This window comes from Sturnira hondurensis, unplaced genomic scaffold (assembly GCF_014824575.4).
Source record: "Sturnira hondurensis isolate 20B ecotype Veracruz unplaced genomic scaffold, ASM1482457v3 Scaffold0003812, whole genome shotgun sequence".
Taxonomy (NCBI): Eukaryota; Metazoa; Chordata; class Mammalia; order Chiroptera; family Phyllostomidae; genus Sturnira; species Sturnira hondurensis.
In genome coordinates this window covers 302,219-317,104 of record NW_028076443.1, presented here as the reverse complement: position 1 = coordinate 317,104, position 14,886 = coordinate 302,219, and the positions used below count along the sequence as shown (strand labels likewise).

The 14,886-nt window shown below is 42.0% G+C and overlaps 2 pseudogenes; one reads left to right on the top strand and one right to left on the bottom strand.

Moving 5' to 3' along the window:
- The first annotated feature begins 3,980 nt into the window (after positions 1-3,980).
- On the top strand, positions 3,981-4,534 carry LOC118984807 (myosin regulatory light chain 12B-like; annotated as a pseudogene).
- Positions 4,535-4,876: 342 nt separating this feature from the next.
- LOC118984806 (equilibrative nucleoside transporter 1-like) lies at positions 4,877-11,417 on the bottom strand (annotated as a pseudogene).
- Between the last annotated feature and the right edge of the window lie 3,469 nt (positions 11,418-14,886).

Sequence of the window (14,886 nt, the reverse complement as noted above, 5' to 3'; positions counted from 1 at the left end):
TTTAAAAAAATTCTGCACAAGAGGCAAGAAGTGCTATTGTTCTCAAATGGTAGTTTTATTGTAATCTAGAGAATACTGGAAGGAGATGACCTTCCCGTAGCATGGTAACGGTTCTTATGTACAGCTCTCATCTGTATACTAGTGAAGAGCCTTGGCCATGAAATTAGCCCTATGGAATAGGCCTGTTTGGCAAATGTGTGGGCTCTGGCACCAGGCTGATGTTGTAGTCATAGATGTGATTTAGAGAAACTCTTCAACATTTATACGTGAGAATCTGTCACCAAGATTCCAGGAGCCCTGGCCTAAAGATGGCAAGAATGTATGTTGGTGTCTGCTGGGAGAGATTGTTTGTACTGGTAACAGATTTCTTATATAAATGGAGGGTATAGGGTTTTCAGGAAGTAACTGTGAGGCTCTGGCCGAAAGAGGCTAAGAGCTTAGAATAGAGGCAATTTGCAATGGATAGCTTCAGCTTACAAGTCAGCGCTTTTGAGGTATTTTCATGGGACTGCTTTCTGTTGACTTTGTTAGTAAGTGTCTAATAGTTTTAGTTGGATTGGTTCAGATGTACTGGATTAAGACTTCTTTCACAAAGTTGTCATACACCCCTATGGCTATTATTATCTCAATCTGAAGAAACTTCATTAGGATTTTGAACACAATTACCTGTTTCCAAACATTACTTTGTACTAGTAGAAACCTACACTGGTGAAAAGTTCCCCCAAACTTGTTGCACGTAACATTCCCTCTGCCGGTAGCAAGTGCTCTTTTCCTACTCTTCCTACAGATCAACTCCTGTTTATCTTTCAAATCTCAGCTCAAAGATTTCTTCCTCAAAGGTCATCTCTGACACTTATTGAAAGTTTACTTATGAGCTGGGAACTATGCTGAGCTATATGGATTACCTAATATTTTACCTACATGAAAGAGGAGAAATTTGACACTTAGAAGAATTAAATTATTTGCCAAAAGTCATACAGCAAATAAGTGGTAGAGTTTAATCTCTAGCATAGGTTCATTTTATGCAATAGCCTTTCTTTTTCTTCCTTCCTTCCTTCCTTCCTTCCTTCCTTCCTTCCTTCCTTCCTTCTTTCCTTCTTTCCTTCCTTCCTTCTTTCCTTTCCACAATACTATATTGCTTTTGAGTCAATTATGCTTATGAACTTACTACAGTTTGTGATAGGAATTAGCAAAAGCTGTGACCTAGGTGATCAGAGAATTGTGGCTAAAGATTTTGCCTTCTTCTAGCTCAACACAAACCAGAAGATAGTGTCTAAAATTTCTAGTCTGGGTGGTGGTGAGGCAGGTTTCATTCATGGCCAATTACAAAAGAATCTTATGCCTCTTGGAGAAATTAAAATAGAAAACCAGGAGCCCTGGCTGGTGTAGCTCAGTGGATTGAGCACAGGCCTGCGAACCAGAGGATCGTGGTTCAATTCCCAGTCAGGGCACATGCCTGGGTTGCAGGCTGGTTCCCTGCAGGCCAACTCCCAGCAGGGGACGCTTGAAAGGCAACGGGGACGCTCGAAAGGCAACCATACATTGATGTTTCTCTCCCTCTCTCCTTCCCCTCTAAAGATAAATCAATAAATAGAATCTTTAAAAAAACCCAGGAATATCAATTGATGTGTACATCGATGCATGAAAGTGAGACAGAGAGGGAGGATACAGGTATTCATTCCTTTCTTTTTTTGTTGTCATTGTTTTTTAAATTTATTTAATTATTTTTCGAGCACAGTTTTCTGTCTATTACTCCCATCCCACCCCACCCCCTGTGCTCCCCCCTCCCATTTCCACCCTTCTCAGTTGTTGTCCATGTGTCCTTTATATTTGTTCCTCTAAATCCCTCCCCTATTTCCCCTGAAATTCCCTCCCCTCTTCCCTCTGGTCACTGTCAGCCTGTTCTCTATTTCAGTGTCTTTGGTTATATTTTGCTTGCTTGTTTGTTTTGTTGTTTAGCTTCCTGTTAAAGGTGAGATCATATGGTATTTCATCCAGTAAGTATTGTGAGCACTGCTGAAGTTGGTGAGGACACAGAGGTATGTAATGCAGTTGTATTACTTTCCCTATGAGACTTTTAGTGAGGTGGTGGGACACAAACTAGGGAAATCATTAAAAATTTGAAGTCTGAACATGCTAGAAGAAATCAAGGGATGGAGGAGTTTAGACAAATCTCTGAGCTCCAACAACAGGATTACAGTAAAGCTTGCAGCTTTGGCTATATCCTGGCAAGGAAAACTGGTAAGCATTTTAAACCAATTTCTACAATAAGAATTATACTTATCATTTATTAAGATTCACTGTGTAAGAAGCGTTGGGTGGGCACCACATATATTACCCACCTGTGAAATCTACAGTAATACCCCCAATACTGTGACACAGTATTACCCCCATCTGATGGGTAAATTAACTATGACTCATACCGGTTGAATCGTGGCCCAAGATCAAAGAACTGCAAATGTCAGGTCTGGGATTCAAACGTGGATTTTTGATTCCAAAGTCAGTTCCCTTCAGAGATGATTTTCTGACTCTCCAAGTATGTTAAGTATGTCAAGAATTAAGTTCCAGTGCAGATGAAAAGATTGAACATCAAGAAAATGAAGATTTTCATACACATCATCCTTATCATCCACATTTTTTCCATGAGAATGGAAAAAAGAAAAAATCTGATATTACCAAATGTTGTCCAGGGTATAGGGCAATGGGAGCACTCATACTCTGTTCGTGGAAATGTGCAGTGGAACACACGCGGCGAAATGGTTCGGCAGTTTCTAATGAAACTAAACATACCCATATACCTGCCACATGACCCTGAAATTCCATTCCTAGTTGTTTATCCAACAGAGATGATAATATACATCCACACAGAGTTGTGTGCAAGTGCTGATAGCAGTTCTTTATGTAATAGCTTCCAATCAGAAACAACCCAACTTTCCATCAATAGGTAAATGGATAAACAAAGCATAATAGATCCATACAATGAAATACCTTGAAGCAGTATGAAGAAATGAATTATCAATAATGTAACAATACGGAGCTCTTAAAAATATCATATTTTTTTTCTAAGATTTTATTTATTTATCTTTAGAGGGGAAGGGAAGGAGACAGGGAGAGAAATATCAATATATGGTTGCCTCTGGTGAGTCCCTTGCTGGGAACCGGCCTGCAACCCAGGCATGTGCCCTGACTGGGAATCGAACTGCGATCCTGTGGTTCGCAGGCCCGCGCTCAACCACTGAGCTACACCAGCCAGGGCAAAAATATCATATTTAACAAAACAAGCCCACCTCAAAAATTATGAGATTTCATTTACCTGAAGTTCTAGAATAAGAAAAACGAATTATGTTCACATAAAATAAGATTCGTGTCTACTTATGTGTGTGGGATTGACTGCAAAGGGACATGAATATGAGAGAATGTTTTGGCAATGAAAGTGCTTTACTATTTAAAAAAAACACCCTGATGTATTTAGTCAAAGAGCATCTGAAGTTAAGTGGTTTCTGTTGAGTATAAACAGGGCAGTAAAATGGCAACTGCACCGGGTGCGTGATATGTGTGAGCAAGGCAGGGAGTGCAGAGGAGGGACGGGAGACACTGCGGGTGGAGGCACGGGGGCATTATGGGGGTGGAAATATGAGACTGGACTTTAAAACAGACAGTTCTGGCCTCTAGCGACCTCTGGTACAGGTAGACAAACGTATACACAGACAGACACACACTCACTGTGAGCCTAGGAGATTCTACTGTCCTCAGGCTGGAATCAGTCAGAACCAAGTATGGGAAACGTGAGCATATTTAGAGACTGTGACCCCTCCCTTGACTCTGATGCTCTGGCCCACAGAGTTACCTCTGTTCACCCAGAGGCTTCCTCCTCCAGGCCTGGACACCTGGGCCCAGCACAGGCCGTGAGAAAACAGAAGTCGGCTCGAAGAGGAAGCTTCTAGAGTACTTGTCATAGTTGCTCATCATCTCATCAGGGCAGCCCGGTCAGTGAACTAAACAGCCACCATGTCAAGCAAAAAGGCAAAGACCAAGACTACCAAAAAGCACCCCCAGCATGCACCATCTAATGTGTTCTCCATGTTTGACCAGTCACAGATTCAGGAAGTTTAAAGAGGCCTTTCCCGTGCTTGACCAGAACAGAGGTGGATTCATTGACGAGAAAGATTTGCATGACGTGCTTGCTTCTCTAGGGAAGCATCCAATGGGTGCATACCTTGATGCCATGATAAATGAGGTTCTGGGGCCCATGAATTTCACCATGTTCTTCAGGACATTTGGTGAGCCGTTAGACAGCACAGATCCAGAAGATGCCATCATAAATGGTTTTGCTTGCTTTGTTGGAGAAGCAACTGACGCCACTCAGGGGTATTACCCGAGAGCTGCTGACAACAATGGGAGGTGGGTTTACAGATGAGGAAGTAGATGAACGGTAGCACCTACGGACAAAAAGAGAAATTTCAATTACACCGAGTTCATGCAAATCCTTAAACATGGAGCAAAAGATAAAGATGATGGAAAGAAGGTTAGCTAAAGCCTTCCAATGACTTTGTTTTACTTTGTTTTGTTTCCATCGTGCTTCCCCCATCCTCATAGACCGATCGCATGCAACTTAATTTCACAGCTTTGCCTCTTCTTTGATGCATTTATTCTACACCTTTCTGCCGCTTTAGCATTTGGATGATCAGACTGAAGATGGGTACGGGGTTGGAAACTGTGTTGAAAAAGAGTTTGCAAATAAAAATGAACAAATGTGGAAGCTCAGAAAAATCTTTTTAGAAAAAAGAGAGAAAATCTTCAGCCCATGCTGTCCATTCCTGAAGGAGTTGGAAAGGACAGGAACAGGCAGTCAGTGCAGCCCTCTCTCCATCCATGGTCACACAATGGCCTGGAACAGGAAGGAGAAGACAGCCCCCAGCACCTGGCCCAGAAATAGAAAGAAGGCCACGAAGGCAAACAGCTGTCTCTGCCTCAGGCAGCTTCACTTTCCTGGGCCCGAAGCACATGCAGACACTGGCAAGGTAGCCCTGAGGAAGGTGAGCCAGGCGCCACGCTCCAAGACCACAGCCCGGTGTCTGCAGGGCTGGATGTGGCACAGCCGTAGCAGGGACACGAACACCAGCTGGGCCAGCACCAGGTTTGGCAGCTGGCAGATGTCCTGCCCAGACCATGTGGATATGGCTGTGAGGCTCTGGTTCGGCCAGTCAAAGACACTGAAAGTCAAGAAACAAGACAACGCAGTAAAGTAGCGTCCCCAGGTGCTAGCGCCTGCAGTGTTGTAATGACCTCAGTAGTGATGCTGGGAAATACCCCAATGGTGACTGAGAAGATGAAGCATAGGGAACAAGGACTAAGATACTTTTGAGGATGGCTTGGATTGAGTGGCTTTTGTTGGTGGGCTGAGAGTTGCAGGCTGAAACTCCAGACTCCTCTTGGCCTTCTCTTCCCTCCTCTTTTACTAATTAGGTCCAACTTGGTATCCTGCTCCCCAGGCCCTTTGAGCTTGAGCTGCTGGTCCTAGCAGTAAATTCTAGCTGGGGCAGACCCAGATGACAGACAATGGTCAAAATTATGACCCCCACAGGCTGTGACAAAATTGCCAAAGGAACTTTCTGACAGCTCTGTGCCACTGGCAGTGGCCAGTGAGGCAAAGATAAGATGCCTGCCAGGCCCTGGCCACTCATGGCAGGAGCCATGTACATGGCAGGCCCGAGGCCAGCCTGACCAAAAGGCTGCCCTACAGGATGGCACCAAATGCATGAATGAGCATAGTCTTTTTAAAAAATATTTTATTTATTTATCTTTAGAGAGAAAGGGAAGGAGAGAAATATCAATCTATGGTTGCCTCTCATGCGTCCCCTGCTGGGAACTGGCTTGCAACCCAGGCATGTGCCCTGACTGGGAATCGAACTGCGATCGTCTGGTTCACAGGCCCGAGCTCAATCCACTGAGCTATACCAGCCAGGTAATGAGCATAGTCTTGGTCATAGTGATGATGAAGGGCAGGGCATCCAGGTGCACCTTCACCAGGATGGCAGGAATCAGGAATACCAGCAGGATGACCACCAGGCTGATCAGGATCCGAGCAGACTGGGGGATCCTCTGATGCAGGAAGGAGTTGAAGAAGGCATACAGTTGGATGGGCGGCATAGCACACAAGGTCATGACATTGTCGAAGATGGTATTCGGACAATTCTGCTGCAGAGAGGGTGCTAATGGGGTGGCCGAGCATTGATGTCCCTAACTCAGTTCAGCAGTGACACATTCTGGGACTGGTCCAGGCAGTTTGTGAAATACTAAGTGGTTGTCATGAAAAATTTCCAGGGAGCAGGGTCCCTGTCCTGAAGCTAATGACTGGTTGTCATGGTGACAGTGCTCTTGGTTTCACCTGGCTGACAATCGCATCTGAGGCTTGCAGACTTGCCAGTAGAAGGGTCAGAGCAGAGGAGGCCTGGGAAGCCCTTGGCAGGTGGTCCTAGCTCCAGCCAGGGCAGTAGGCCTTAGCCAAGGGTTCCTACTCTGTGGATGAGCGCTCCTGTACGGAGGTCTGTGAGTTCTTTCCAAAAATACTTATATCTTGATTGAAGTGATGATTATACAGACATGTACACTTGTCAAAACTCATCAAACTGTATATTTAAAAAGTGTATTTTTTTGGTAAATAATCCCTCAATAGGATTTCTTAACAGATTCTAATGCAGGATGATCCATGCAATAGGAGCACATGGAGAGAGATTTTTAGGGAAAATGATTCCATGACTGACTTTTTTTTTGAACATTGCCTGATTTTTTAAAAAAGATTTTATTTATTTATCTTTAGAGGGGAAGGGAAGGAGAGAGGGAGAGAAATATCAATATATGGTTGCCTCTCATGCATCCCCTGCCGGGAACTGGCCTGCAACCCAGGCATGTGCCCTGACTGGGAATCGAACCGCAATCCTCTGGTTCGTAGGCCCGTGCTCAATCCACTGAGCTACACCAGCCAGGGCTCGTGACTGACTTTTAATAAAACAGTATGGATTAGTTAGTTAAAGATCTGGGGAAAGGGCATTTGTAGCTGAGAAAGTGGTTTGTTCACAGTTGGAGGCATATGAAATAATATCACATTTGCAGAGCTTTAAGTAGCTTGGGTGGTTAGGGATGTAAGATGCTGGTGCAACAGAAGCCACAAGGAAACTAAAGAGTAAGATAAGGACTGGATGGCTGTATGAATATGGACATTTTATATTATGCAAAAAATAATATTGAAAGTCATGGAAGAATTGGAGATTGATTACTGTGAAAGGATAGATATAGAAGGTATGAGGACCAAGAACTAATTTGGATCCTTAGTAATATGATGTCTATCCAGAAAAAGTCCAGCCGTTGTTAGTATAATGAGAATGGTTTGAGTGACATCGATGTAACCTGACAGCTGAGGAGAATGGCCTGGAATGCGCATGTGTGAACAATGACGATTTCATTCCACTAGTCAGTGGAGGTAGTATATACCCTTGAGTGAGCATGTGTACTGTGTGGCCATCACATTCAAAATGACTAAGTTACCAGAGCAACAGATCTGCATCCAATTTTATGTCACGCTTGAACATTCCTCTGCAGAAAGTATTTGGATGATTCAGAGGGCTCCAGCTATGGGCAGCTGGTGATTGGCAGCTTCATCACGACCATAGGCCTGCTTATGTGTCATGTCTGGTACAGAGTGTTTTGGCAGAACATCACGTCATCCAGGTGACTCAGTCCTCCCACAGCCCGGATGTGGCACACTGTGACCTCTGGCTTTTCCAAAAACTAAAATCACCTTTGAAAAAGAACAGATTTCAGAATGTTGATGAGATTCAGGAAAACAGGATGGGGTAGCTGATGGCGGCTGGGAGAACTGTGTAAGGTACCCGGGTGCCTACTTTGAAGGAGACTGAAGCATCATTGTCCCATGTACAATGTTTCTTGTGTCTTGTGTCTTGAATAAATGTCTCTATTTTTTTTTCATATTACATGGCTGGATACCTTCTGGACAGACCTTGTATTCCACATCTTCTTTATCCATTAATCTATGAATGGATGCCTAGGTTGCTTCCATATCTTGGCTATTGTAAATATGCTGCAATGATCACAGGGGTTCCTATTTTCTGAATTAGTGTTTTTGTTTTCTTTGGTAGGTACCCGCAGATGGGATGCTTGGGTTTGTAGACGGTAGATCTATTTTTAGGTTTTTGAGGCATCTCCACACTGTTTTCCATGGTGGCCCCATTATTTCACAGTCTGGCCAACAATGCACAAGGGTCCCCTTTTCTCCATATCCTCACCAACACATGCAATTTGTTGACTTTTTGATAACTATTCTGACCCGTGGGAGATGGCATTTCACTGTGATTTTGATTTGCACTCCCCTGATGATTAGTGATGTTGATTATCTGCTCATACGTCTGTTGGCCCTCTGTATGTGGTCTTGGGAGAAAAAGAATGGATTTCTTCGGCCCACTTTTTTCTTGGATTGTTGATTTTTTCTTATTGGGTTGTATGAGTTTCTTATATATTTTGGATATCAACACCTTATCAGATATATCCATCCCGTGTACAGGTACCACATTGTTTGCTAGCTCCACACTCTCTCTAGGAAGGGCAGCCCCACCTGAGGGCACAGGAGTGCCCCACTACCTCCACCCTGTCTTTGGACAGGGTAGCCCTGCAGGTGGGCAGGCAGCATTTTCTACCTCTTCAGGTGATGGGGCCCAGCGCGTGCATGAAGCAGCATCCCATGGTACCTGCTGGGTCAGTCTCCAGGTGGGAGAGCCCCCTTTTGCGCATGCTGTGGCATCGCCTCTTTCTGCTGGATCTAACTCCAGGAGGAGTCTCCAGGCATGTGCTACAGGGCCCCTGCAGGGCGGCCGGAGCACCTGGATGGAACTTTCACCCAGAATCCACGTATAGGGGAAATGTAAACATGGCGCTCACTGATTCCTCCAGTTCTGGGTTGTTTCATCAGGTCCAAGAGAGCTCTTGTGTTCCCAACCCACCATAGGTAGTCTGTCTTGTTTGTTGTGCAGAAGCTGTTCAGTTGGCTCAGGATACTCTCTGAGGAGAAATTGTTCTAAATAGAACTGCACATCTGATGTGTTCTCGGGAAGGGGTGAGCTCAGTGTCCATCGATGTCACCATCTTGGGCTTTGCCTTCCTGCTTCAAATATTTTAAAATTTCCATTCTGATTTCTTCTTTGACCCTTGAGATATTTAGAAGTGTTTCTCTTCATTTCTAAACCTTCATTAGTATTCTACTAACTTGTTATTGTTTTTAGTTTAATTCCACTGTGTTCAAAGAGCATGTCCTAAATGATTTCAAACATTTTATATTTGCTGTGGCTCATTTTACAATCACATTTGTTGAATTTTGGAAAATGCTTAAAATAATGTATATCCTGTCGTAGTTTGTATGTCATGTAAACTACATGTATATATTAGATTATTTGTTAATTGTGTTTTTCAGGTTTTCTGTCTCCTTACAGATTCATCCCCCACTTCTCCCATGAGCTATTTTGAGAGATTTTGTCAATGTTTGCTTTTTGTATTCAAAAACATTGTATAGGGTATGTAAAGAATTAGTCAAACCTGCACAGTCTGAGGTAACATCTTTCTCAGAGAATATGGCCAACCAGGGAGCTGACCTGAGCTTTTGGTGTCCAGGGCTTTGATTATGGCTTGATCACATACTGCCCGCATGGCTGATTTCTAGTGTTCAGCTCCTCTCGGCATTTCAGGGTAATGCCTTTCATCTCCAGTTCTCCAGACGTCAGTACTGATACGGCACGGCTCCTAGCCCCCATCATAAATCACATTGTTAGATTGTCTGGTGGCCAAAGTTCAAAGGCAAGCAAAAGCCCTCTTACAAGGGAGAACATTCCAGGGAACTAGAGATGTTCTTCCAAGTATCCATGGGCAATAGCCGGAACTCTATTTAGGTAAAATGAATTCTTCATTACATAGGGTACTTATGGATTTACAATGTCTATCTTTTACTTGTGGATGGATCATTTTTATATTATGAAAATTTCCAATCTACTTGTCTGATATTAACGTAACTATACCAAATTTCTTTTGGTTAGTGATTGTGTATAATGTATCTTTTAAAAAAAATCTATGGAACTCTAATTTTGTCTTATGTAACTGCTTGAGAAACTGCTCTGATTTTCAGAAGCATTCTGCTTATGACTTTATTTATTTATTTTCTGCTTATGATTTTAGCCTCCTGTCCCATGCATTCCCAGTATACAACATGTATTTCTTTAACAATGTTATTTATTTATTTTTAGACAGAAGGGACGGGAGGGAGAAAAAGAGGGAGAGAAACATTAATGTATGGTGGCCTCTTGCGTACCCCCTACTCAGCCCAGGCATGTGCCCTGACTGAGAATTGAACTGGCAACTTTTTGGTTTGCAGGCCAGAGCTCAATCCACTGAGCCACACCAGCAAGGACTGCAGCATGTATTTTGAGGAGAAATTTGGCTGCGTACTCAAGCTCCCCTCTCTAAATCCTTGCCAAAAGCAATGCTGATTTCTACTCCCCCTTGCAGTAGCCCTCTTTTGGGCACTGCACCAGGATTTGCCATGGATTTTCAACCTTTTACCTGCATTCAGGATTGACCATTGTTTCTAGGTGAATGTGGCAGAGAGAACATCTCACACCTCTGTAGTGCTCCTATTTCCCGAGTCTTACCTTTTCTATTTCTAAACCTCAGCATCTCTGCTGACTTCCCTTAAATCATTTCAGAAAATTTTCTGACTCTGCAGTTATTCTATTACAATTATAATGAAAATTCTTTCACAAAGTTGAAGTTATCTTATATTTTCCCCCAAGTCTTGTCTTCTCCAAGCTAAATACTCCTGTTTTTATTTACCTCAACTGATATGATTTTAAAACCAGTTGCCATCCCTGTTGCCTCCATTGGACATTGGAATTAATTACAATATTCTTGATGATGGCAGATCAGAAGAGTAGAATAGGACATTTCATTCTGAATATTGTGTGTAGCTCTATTAATGTAACCTAATACTGCATTGGCTTTTCATTTTTTAGTAGCCGTGTCACAGTGTTCCCTCATATTAATTGTGTAGGTAACTAATGTGGAGGAAAAAGGGGCCACACACGAAACCTGACAAGCTCAGAGGGGGGCCACTTCTCAGGCTTTACAAACTTAGAGACCTAAAGTAACCCTTAAGATGATCTGAACATAAAAATTCCTAACTGAAAGCAGGTGAGGGTGGGTAGTCACGTCCTACGTGTACCTTCCTTGACAAAAACCAATCTTTTCCATGAGTGAGCCCATCTATTGCATTTTTTGCATCTAAGATAACATACCTTTGAAAGGTCAGAGTAATCCTCTTTTCCAAACCTTTGAAGATACAACCACTGGTACCGGAGCATGAGATCACAGAGCCCCTAGTTGTTATCGCGTTCCCCCGCATACCATCTCTATGTGCTGTAAATGTTAATTATTGACTGTCTTGTACCCACCAGTGTAAAAGAACTATGTGTCTCTCTGGTCCCGGAGGTTTCCCTGCTTTGTTTTCTCCGACGGATTTCTTGTAAGCCTTCTTCCATCTCCCCCCTTTTATTCTGATGTACAAAATAAACTGCAAAACTTCCATTCTCTGGAGCATTGTCTCAATTCGTTGAGAGTTTGCTTCTAGCAATTATTGTCAGTTTGGCTCAAATGCATTTATAAATGAGATCATATGCTATTTCTCTTTCACTGCTTGTGAGTGGAACCTAATCGACAAAACAAAGAAGCAAGCAAAATATAACCAGAGACACTGAAATAAAGAACAAACTGATAGTAACCAGAGGGGAGTGAGGAAAGAGGATAATGGGGGAAAGAAAGGGAAGGGCCGTCAAAGAACACATATAAAGGACTCGTGGACAAAGTCAAAGGAGGGTAGGATTAAGGGTGGGAGGTGGGGGTAGGTGGGGTGGGGGAGGGTGGTAGGGGGAAAGTGGAGACAGCTGTATTTGAGCAATGATAAAAAATAAATTCATAAAAATTCTCGACAAGTTTGGATGTTTCTTATGTTGACAGTAACATCTTCAGAACTTCATCACGTGAACCTCTCCCCACCCTATATTACTGCCTCTCTATTATTAACATACATTGAGCACCGGGCTTTATATACGTTAACTCTTTTTATCCTCACATCAATTACCTTGTGAAGCCAAGTATTATCCCTATTTTGCAAATGAAGAAAATGAGAGGTCTCATATCTTGCCCAAAGTCATAATAGTGGACCTAGTGTTCAAGCTGACCAATTTATTCCAGTTTGTCTAAGAGTTCCCCAAGTTTGGTACCAAAAGTATTGTACCCCAGGAAACCTCCTATTCCTTGGTAAAATGCGATGCTTGGTATTCCTACTCACATCTGACAGCAGTATATATGTGGCCTGAGCGCAGGTTCTTACTTCTTGGGGTCTATTGCTTCCCTGAGATAATAGAGGTATTCTAATATTGGATGTCGTGTAATATGATTTGATGACTTGCTAAGTCATTTGCATTTTGTTGTATGCTTGAGTAGGAAATGCTAAGGTCAGTGGGCAAAAGTTATAAGAATGCTATGTCATTTCTTTTTTTTAATTTTAAATAATTTGTAAAAGATTTTTAAATTTACCTTTAGAGGGGAAGAAAAGGAGAGAGGGAGAGAAATATCAATATATGGTTGCCTCTCGTGAGTCCCCTGCTGGGAACTGGCCTGCAACCCAGCCATGTGCCCCAACTGGGAACTGAACTGCGATCCTTTGGTTTGCAGGCCCGCGCTCAATCCATTGAGCTACACCAGCCAGGGCAGGATGCTATGTCATTTCAATATAAGAAGGAACTTTCTACCAGTTTTGTACAAATGTACAATGAATTGACTCAATGTGTTATATTGTGTCTTGTTTTTCTTTTAAACTGAGTGCAAGGATGCTAAACATACTTTTGCTAAATTTTAATGTGATTTGGCTCATCACATTGCTGAAACCTTTGAGTGTCATTTTCAGATATGAAATCTTTAAATACTAAAGTAAGGCAATTCTACAAGGAACTAAAATGTCATAGGCCAAATAGTGAGCTTTCATCTGAATTTATTTAATTGAAGGCTACAATGTAGAATATCTAGAAAAATGGGTCTTGCTTCAATTTTCCATGAATATAACTTTTCTGAGGTGCTTTAAAAATAGAAACTGGTCCTGGCTGGTGTAGCTCAGTGGATTGAGTGCGGGCCTGCGAACCAAAGGATCATGGTTCGATTCTCAGTCAGGGCACATGGCTGGGTTGCAGGCCAGTTCCCATCAGGGGACACACAAGAGGCAACCATACATTGATGTTTCTCTCCCTCTCTCCTTCCCTTCCCCTCTAAAGATAAATAAATAAAATCTTTTAAAAAATAGAAACTGTACAGCACTCAGTTTGAGACCAAGAGTGAGGGCCTAATGTGCCAGTGTTTTACATTGCTGGATGGCAATAGATACATGCTTTAGAAACTGGATGATTTGATTGTATTACAATGTTGACAAAGAGGAATTAATCTCCTCAGCAGACATTATTTTCTTTATATTTAACTTTCAACCAAACAAATTCAAATTACTTAAGGGCCACTAGGGCACCATTTATGACTGGTGCTGTGTAGGCTGAGAGAAGTTTTGTCAATCTGTGGTTTTTAATTTGAATGACAATAATATAATAAGTGCATAATGGGGCCAGACTGCCTGGAGTCAAATTCAAGTTCTGTCACTTAGGAGGTGATAGTGCTGGGAAATTAACTTCACATCTCTTTGTCACAATTTTTTCACTTGTAATTTAGACATAGTGATGGTGATGATGATGAAAATAAAGAGTACTCCATATATATAAGGGCTGTTGTGAGGACGAAATAAGTTCATGTATTAGAAACAATATTTCTCAACTTCAGCTGCAAATTGTAATCACTGGGTGAGTTAAAAAACTACTGATTTTTGGACTGACACCACCCCCAGATATAATAATTTCATTGGTTTTCAGTGAGGCCTGCTCATCTGGAATTTTATAGCACCCCAGATAATTCTAATTTGCAGCCAAGGTTAAAAACCCCTGGTCTAAAGTAATCATAAGAGTTTCTGGCAAACACTGAGCATTTGGGAGGTATTAGTTATTGTCATAGGACTAAGAAGTTGGGATGATGGTTGTCTTAAATTTTTATAAACAATATTGGAAAGTTATCTGGGAATAAAAAAACTACCCTTCACATAGTCCTGTTAACATAACTTCTCTTTCTCAATAGCTTAATAGACTTAAGATTTTGTTTTGTTTTGTTTACATTATTCCCACTGTGGCCTAGTTTCCTTTTCTCTGGCAGGGAAAGGCAAGCTGTAATCCAATAACACTGACCTTATGCATACAGATAAAGTGTGCAATTTGTTCCAGATTTATTCCATAAACTGTCTTTTAAAAGAATTGAATTCCGAAATATTTTTTTCTTGCCTTATTCTGATCTATGCAACTCGCTCTAGATGATGGATTTATAGGGAAATGAACTTCCCAGTCCACAGAGAATCCATGTGCAAGGTCTTGATAACCTCCCTCCCACCACAACATGGAAGTCATCTGATTATTATCTTATAATTTACAAAGAGTTCATAGAGAGTAAAGGATTTCCAAAGTGTAGTCAGATCCTTAGAAACCCCATGGTTCTTAGGAGAAGATAACCACCCTAAATTATATGTATCTTATTAGGGAGTTCACAGCATAGAAAGAAAAGGTTCTTGCTTTAGAAGTGCATGATATTCCTCGGTGTCCTCTAGAGAGTAAGCTTAGTGTTTGGTCCTCTACTAACATATATTTTTAAATTTTTAAAAATCTAATTGGTGTTCAAGTTCAGTTTTCTACC